The following is an 8,301-nucleotide window of genomic DNA, read 5'->3' on the forward strand; positions in this document are numbered from 1 at the left end:
ATCATTTCTTGAGATGTGATCCACTTTTTCCTATTTCTTCTGACAACATGCTATGACTGACTATTTATTGAAAAAATTCTAGTAATTTAATTTTTCTGAAATAATGAAGGATATTTCATATCAGTATAAATATTTTTTTTGTATTAAATACAAAATTTAAATGTGAACATTTTGAACAAGTGAAAAAATAGACTGTACTAATTGAAAGACAAACCATTTCCAATTTCTTTGTGTTACTCTGAAATAGGAAAGTCTATGATGTACCGCATCAACTGATAACTTCTCTTAAACTTTTAAAACAAATTTATGCATAAACCAGAGCTACTTTTAAATAAAAAATTAATACGTTCAGATGCTGAATTTGCACTTCATGACCAGTTGAGGGAAACATTGATTTGCATTTTTAGACTGTTATATCAGATGAGAACATTTTCAGTAAAAGGAAATTAATATAACAATTCAGCACAATGAACAGGAAAAGCCTTTGTTAGTAGATAATTTGTCCAAAATAATTTTTTAGAACTACTCAGTGTGTTACTATAAGACCAGAATGGTGAATTTTCAAAGCAGGGTTTGTTGGATGCTTCTGGCAGCTCACCTAGGGACTCATGGGCTTGTTTTCTTCAGATTTCTCTTTTGCAGTCTCCTCTGCCAACCTCTTGAATAACCTGTTGAATAAGTGTCTAGGTTCTGCTTCATTTCTATGCTCTGCTTTTACGTGGATGCAAATTCACATGAGCCTTGTTTTTGCCGGGAATTGGTTGCACCTGGTACTTATGGGATGAGACAAGAAACCCTACAGCGATCCCTTCCCTGATGGTCTACCCACCAGGGAAATGTCAGCGCCAAAGTCCATAATTCTGCCTCCTACATGCAGATTGGCGTTGGCTGGAGAGCTGAAGTTCCTGCAGACTGGGAGGAGAAATATTTCCTGCTGGAAATCACTTCCAAAACTCAATGTTCTTGTGGCTCCAGATGGCTCCAGCCTGGGAACGGTCCCAGTAGGTTCATCCTTTCATCATCAACCTGACAGTCACCTTTACTTTAAGCAACTCTTCTCCCTCCCTGTCACATGCCTTCTTGTTAATTATGGGGAAGAAGAGGCTTCCCCTTGAAGCCTTGGCTTATCTGGAATCTGCATGCTTCTTGTCTTCCTTTGTAAAACAGTTTTTGCTGATGGCAAAGGCTGGCAGACGCTTGCAGGATACATGCCCAAAGCCAGCCTGGCCAGGGCAGCGATGGGAAGGACTAAGCTCACAGCTCACACACAGGACGTCAACCGCACAAAGTAGTCTCTGGTGGAGAAATGGCAATATTTAAACCTTGATATGCATTGGGAAGAGGTGAATGTGAGCTCCTGTGTGTTCTCGTGTCAGGTATCTATTTCAGAGCTGCAGAAAGCTTAGGGAGTCTGGCATTTTGTGTCTCGGTGCATTTTGGATCCTCAAATGTAGCATAACTTGGGCTGTAATGTAGTCAGCAAGTACTGGTTTAATTTTCTTGAATCTTCACATTTCTAAGCTAGTATTTTGGAAATAAGCAGTGTTTTGGTGTGTTTGGTGGAAGAGGGGCAGAGTTAAGACACGACAGATGTGAGTTTTGAGGACTGTCTTGGAGGAGACAGAAATTGAGGTGTTCAATACATCCTCAGTCACCTCAGATTCTACAGGATGCTTAAAATTGAAGATCTGAAAAGCTAGTGCCTCCTTTTTTTGCCATGTGTCAGGTAAATAATTAGTAAAGTCAAATATAAAAGAAAAAAAAATTAAAATATAACAGAAAGCCATACTGCGATGCAAGATCTTTTAATGAGAGTAAGAAGCACTGTACACAGCAGTTACAGCTTACAGTAGTACAGAATAGGGGTATCCAGAGGTTCATACATTCTTTAAACAAAGAGTTACTACATTTCACAGCAGATGCTTTTGGGACTATGGTGGTGTTTGGTGAAGAGCAGAGCTGTCAGCACAACATACGGCAAGACGAGGCATCTGCTCTGGTCTGCATCTCCTGTTGCAAAGGTACACATCAAATTACACAGTATATCCACCAACAAAGGCTATGAAGGAAAAGTTGACCCTAAAAGCAGGTTATTCAAAATAGCTGCAGACATTGAAGAGAGATATTAAGCACTCAGGACCATTCCTGACTGCAGTCACTGTCACGGGAGCTTAGCAAAGGTAAAATTCATACAGGAGTCGTAAATCACTATTTTGCCTTTCATTTCCTATCTGGTCGTTATATGGCTGGGTTTAGCAGGGGTAGAAGCTCCCATAGCTGTATCTACGGGTGTAGCAAGAAGAGTAGGGGTAGCAATAGCGGGAGCTGTAGGAGGGGTAGCAGTCCCGATAACTGCCCAGACCCCTGTAGCCCCGGTAGCCACAGGGGCTCCCGCAGTCATAGGTCTGGTAGCTGTACACGGTCCCATAGTTGCAGGGAGTGTAGCAGGCATCCTCACACTGGTTCTGGTAGTAGTAAGTCATCTTGGTGCGATGGAGGGAGGCAATTCTGAAACACAGCAGAAGAGAAGAAGATAAGGTCTGCCCCAGAGACCAAGTGGCAGCGTACTGCTTCTAGCAAACCCGATGTAAGCATTGCAGAGAGGGAGAGAAGAGAAGGGCAAACATGGGAACCAACTGAACATCTCCATTTGAGGCTACACCCTGTCTCCTTCTTGCCCAGATCACTCCTTTCTGTTTATCCCCCTTCTTTTCTCCATAAAAATATTTCATGCTGCTTTTCTTGTTGCCATTGCTTAGAATTGGCAGTGCAGATTCAGATAGTATTTTAGAGAGAATATTGTTAGGGTTAGGTTGTCTGTAGCAGTGTCTGATGCTTCTCTAAAAACCGTAATTGAGCAGACGCTAGTTCAGGAATGAACTCCGCCAGTTTTTGCTGTCAAGACCAGACACCACAGAAGAAATCCTCCCCTTGTGCAAGTCAGCAGTGCTCTGCTGAAAAAGGCAGCTTGTTTGTTTGAACCCATGTCTGTGCCTTGATTGCCAGTTCAATATATACTTGCTTTTTGTTCAAAATAACTGAAAAAATGTAATGCATTGTCTGCTTCAAAATAAAGAAGCCTGAAATACTTCAGTATATCATAAAATAAGGTAATTTCTCATAGTGCATGGCTAGATGAGACAATCTTCTAAGCTTATGCAGGCATCTTAATATGCCATTTTTAACAAGAAAGAATTATACTTGCATGGCTGTGAAATCACAGCCTTTGCTTTCAAAGTATAACTGCCATCTGTATAGCAATACAGCAAAACCATAGCATCTACACAGCAATAAAGACATTATAGTAGGTCTGACTTACCGAGTTCAGTGAGAATGTAAGTCTGGAGATGTGAGTAGAGAGCCTTGAATTTCTCTCCCTTTTATATATTTATCTGACCAAGCCTACTGTGCTTTAAACTCGTATTCATCACAAACCAAATTTACTTATACACGTCATTCCTTCAGTTGATGTAATTGTTTTTCTTGGTTTGTGATTATTAGTCAGTTCTTGGCTTCCAAAAGCATGACATTGCGTTGCAGTTTTCTTTCATGTTCAGACTTCCTGGGTCAATTGTATTTGTAGAATTAGTATGGTGAAATCTGAGTTATAACAGGAAAGGGAAGGAAGGATATTGAAGGCAGAGTGGATTGACATTCACAATCCCAGTTTTGGAGGAATGGACAAATTTCAGTATACGAAGCCTGCAATGGCTCTGGATTGGTTTGAGGAAGAAAGAATTTCAAATTTTTTGCAGAAATAATAATATGTAGAAAGCATTTCTTGGTTGGTTTGTTTTTATTTCAAAATTGCATTTTTAGGTCAGAATATTGGCATTATTTGTATTTATGATTTTGTTTGTATTATTTCCAGCTCAAAAGCAGAAGTACAAGAAAGGTGTTTGGATTAGAGGACAAGTCTGGTCTGTACCTTGCTGCAATCAAATATGCATGGACGTGTTAATTGCATACTGTGACCTGTCACAGGAAAGTCATTTTGTAGAAAATTCGATTTACTTGCTTGTTATGCTCTATCAGTTACTTTTACCAAACATCAACAGCCACCTCCTAAGTCTACCTAAAAGGAAACTGGTGTCCTTTTTGGTGTAAGAACAGTGGAAATATTTTTTAATAAGGCAAGGAGTCGGTGACAAGACTTTATGGGAACCATAAAGCAGGTAGCAATCAATAATAAATCTAAAGCCTTTCAAGGAGAAATAATGATATTTGAAATTTCCAGGCTTTGCACCATATATGAAATAAACTTACAAACTCAGTCTTCTGGAGAGCCAGCCCAAGTGACACAAATTGGATCCAAAAATATCTGCTTAGTGATTGTTTACACTTAGATCAGAAAATGATTCACTCAGGGGTTCATTACAAGGAATAAGATAAAACAAACAGGAACATATCTCTGTAATAACTGTAGTTTTCCTGAGAAGTCCCCCAAATGCTAAATATGGTTTAATGTGACAACTTCTTAATTGAACTGTTGAAAAGTTGATGTGTTTAACTTAATGTTGTTAATGACAGTGAATAATGCTGGGCCCTGTGAATGTGACCTGGTAAGCAGCAACATCCCGGTCTTCCCTGGTGACCTTCACCTCAAAACACTGCTGTTTACTTGCATCTAAAGGAAGGATAATAACAGGCATGACAGATGTTCTGGGCCTTTCTCTAAATTTTGCATATCAAAGCTTTCATTAATACTTATTAAAGATTTACATGTACAAAGAGATTTATTATTTAAATATTAATACTATGTTAGTGGAAAACACCCCAGTGTTATGTAACACAGTTTCTAAAAACATGTCAGGTTATCCTGTTTCTATGCTTTATTAAGGCTGTAATTTATAGCTTCAGTATTGGGTCTCTGAATGTATTTTCTCTAAAAATACATCATATACATACCATTTTAATGCTTATAGGCCAATTTTCTATCTGAATCAATCAGCACAGCAAGATCCTATTGCATGGCAGCACCAAATCAAAGAAATGGTCTTTCCCCCTTTGCTAGTCACAGGAAATGTTCGAAAGGATTCATAAGAATGTGCTGTTTCATGTGTCATTAAAGTTATGAAATACATGAAAAGGAGACGCTACCCCTTCCACAAGTATTTCGGAAAAAAATATACAACAAAGTACATGGGCCAACATGCATGGTGAGGCTGGTCTTCCAAAAATGAAATGTTTGGTAATTTGTATATCTTTGCATATTCTGTCAACTTGTTGCTGTACTGAAGAAGTGAATTCAGCATGATGATACCATGGCTTAATTGTCCTATACAGTTTTGAGATGAAAGAAACCTGGAGGGTGTAGCCTGCATGTCACAGTGCTGGACCAATAATCAGAAACCCTGGGGAGAACCGGTATATCAATGAGAAGGATTCATGAGGGAGGCAAAATTTGTCTGGTAATTGGAGCTGACCTGGGGTGCAGACATGCCTTTCACGTGCTGGGTGGGACTGGGTGCTCTATAAAAACCCGTGCTGCTGAGAATAATGCATTCGCTTCTCCTGCCTTATCCTCCTTGCAGAAGTGGGTAAGTTGGAATAGATTTAGAAAACCTAGTGAATAATAAAGACATGTATTCGGTACTATTTCTCCCCTCTTCCCCCCCGCTACTGGTTACTAATCTACAAGTACTGTATATTAATGTATTGGGAATCAAGGTTGTGATTTCATGAGAATTATTTATATGTAAGGTATACTTTCCTCCCTGGATTTTCATTAATATTTGAGTGTTTGAAACTGGGTCAGTCCTGCACATATCCCTCTTCTCCTTTAAAGTCTTTATCTCAGTATGGCTATGAAGGATTTTCCAGTTTATTTCCTGATGGCTCCGTTTTGACACAGGCGTCTTGGTTCACAATCCCATCTCCCATCATGATCCATGGGTGCAGCCAGTGCGGCTGTGCAGGAAAGCTCAGAAAGGCTGGTCAGGATGGAGGATTAGGGGGAAGACCCAGCACTAAAAATCAGGATAGAACAATAGATGAGCACAGAGGGTGTCAGGCAGTGTGCCTGGGTTTGCTGGCTCTCTCTTCCCTCCCTGCTTGCTTGCAACATTTATTTGAGATTTACTTGCTGTTGGGAGCATTGCCTTATAAGCTTTTTCTTCCCTGCTGTGTTGCAGGCTTGCCTCCCTCCATCGCACCAAGATGACTTACTACTACCAGAACCAGTGTGAGGATGCTTGCTACTCTCCCTGCAACTACAGGACCGTGTACAGCTACCGGACCTACGACTGCGGAAGCCCTTGTGGCTACTGGGGCTATGGGAGTCTGGGCAGTTATCGGGACTGCTACCCCTCCTACAGCTCCCGTTACTGCTACCCCTACTCTTCTTGCTACACCCGTAGATACAACTATGGGACCTGCTACCCCTGCTAAATTCAGAAGGATTTAATGGGAAATGAGGACTGAGAATTAATTACCAAATTCATGGCTGCTGTTAGGGGGAGGGTGTGCAGAAGCTCTGAGTCCAGGACTGTGACTGAAAGCCGTAGTATTTTGGAGACCTCGGTGTTTCTGTAAAACTTCTTCAATGTTCTTCCAAAATGTTTTGTTTTCCTTTTTCCCTACTGACTTCTTACCCCTACATGGGTTTGGTGGTGTAAAGGAAGCTGGGCTTTACATGGGTTAACATGGGAAAACAACTTCTTAACTCATTTATAGCTCTTTCCCAGCTAACATTAATGAAATCTAGAGTGTACCTGTACTAGCCTTCCTATGGATATGTTTCTGACTTAACTGCTTTTGAAGCTATACCAAAGAAACAGCAAGTCATCCAATCAGATTTGTTTCACTGGACTTAAAGCAAGTGGAAAAGTTTGAAAATGGAAATTGATGGTCAAATGCTACAGCTGTAGCAGCAAAAATGGTACCAATGGAACTGGGAGATCTTCTGCAGATATAAATTAATCTCTGTACACATTTTCTGCTTCTCCTTTCTGTAATATTTTAGATTATGATTGTGAGCTTTACTCTTATTAAAAATGTTATAGCATCATTACATGTCCCTGTTGTTCTTTTTCTGACTTGGATGTACACAGATTTTTGCCCCCTGCTTGATATGTTTTACGGAGACATACTGCACCCTGTAGCTTTTCTGAATGTCAGCTGAATCTGAGCACACATTTTGCAAACTAATAACCCAGTAGTACCTCAGAAAATGAAGTCGCCCATTCCAGAATTTCCTAGGAAGGATTTGGAAACATTCTTTTAAATTTGCCTTAGCATCACAGTGCATGTGCAGACATTGGACATAACAGCACCACATCTTAGTGATTTGTAAAAGCACAGACTGCCTGCAGAAAAACCCAATTTAACTGGGGAATAAGCCAAGAAGTTGGGAGAAAATCCCTCCTTCTCAAGTGCTTTTGTGCTGGCAGTGTCTGGGACGCTTTCTGGATTTAGAGACTTGATCTGTTACAGAGCAGAAAATTGCACGCTTTCTGTTCACCTTATTAAGTGCTGGTAAGGACAGGTGCTTGCAAGCATTACTGCGCGGCTCCATTTGAATGACAATGAAATGGCATGAATTTCCCAGGCTGCACAATCACACAGTTGTTATTAAGGTAGAGATCCCTTGATGCAAGTCTGAAGTGACTCTATTATTCATGACTGAAGTACCTAACTGGCAGCGGTAGTAACCTCTTAATAGTATGATGCTGTAACACAGTCTAGGCGTAAAACAGTGAAGTGCTTTAAAAGCCCTATTAAACCCTAGAGTCCTTACTGTGAATGTAATTGCTGTCCTTTGAACACAGACAGAGGCACTTTGAGGGCAGTCTCACAAGAGGAACAGAGCTCAGTTGTGCTACAATACAAAATATGAGTAGAAAATCCATTGAAAACCTTTGCAAGTATAACTGTGGGTTACACTTCCAGCAACTTTTGGGATGGAGCTTTCTCATGGCTCCTGAGGAGCTTTGTTCCTAGGAAAGCACTCACTGACTTTGGTGCCTGATGTGTTCCCTGCAGAAGCACAGTGCAAATTTCTGTTCAACATGTATCTTGAGATGAAGGTCTATAAATTTAGCTGGAACTAGTCATAATTTCAATTTTTCATTAGCTAAATCTATTAAAATCTGGAAAGTTATGAATAAGTTAGTAAAAACTGGAAAGTATTAAGTGTCTCAGAGCACAAGAGACAATGTTAGCTTAAAATAATTGTTAATATCTCAGTAGTTCTACAGACTGTTTATGGACTTGGCTGCTTTAACAGGGGACATAGTCAAAAGAAAGAAATTAATGGAATGCCATACATATATATGTTTCTTCCACTCCAGAAAATCTAAG

At 40.1% G+C, this 8,301-nt stretch overlaps 1 long non-coding RNA gene across 1 annotated transcript; it reads right to left on the reverse strand.

Annotated features, from left to right (window-relative positions):
- Nucleotides 1-1,789: 1,789 nt before the first annotated feature.
- LOC128146116 (uncharacterized) lies at nt 1,790-3,420 on the reverse strand. The gene is made up of 2 exons (XR_008236681.1): nt 3,320-3,420; nt 1,790-2,508 (listed from the first exon to the last, which is right to left on the reverse strand). It is a non-coding gene; the product is annotated as an uncharacterized LOC128146116 (long non-coding RNA).
- Between the last annotated feature and the right edge of the window lie 4,881 nt (nt 3,421-8,301).

The sequence above is a fragment of the Harpia harpyja genome, chromosome 9 (assembly GCF_026419915.1).
Source record: "Harpia harpyja isolate bHarHar1 chromosome 9, bHarHar1 primary haplotype, whole genome shotgun sequence".
Classification (NCBI taxonomy): Eukaryota; Metazoa; Chordata; class Aves; order Accipitriformes; family Accipitridae; genus Harpia; species Harpia harpyja.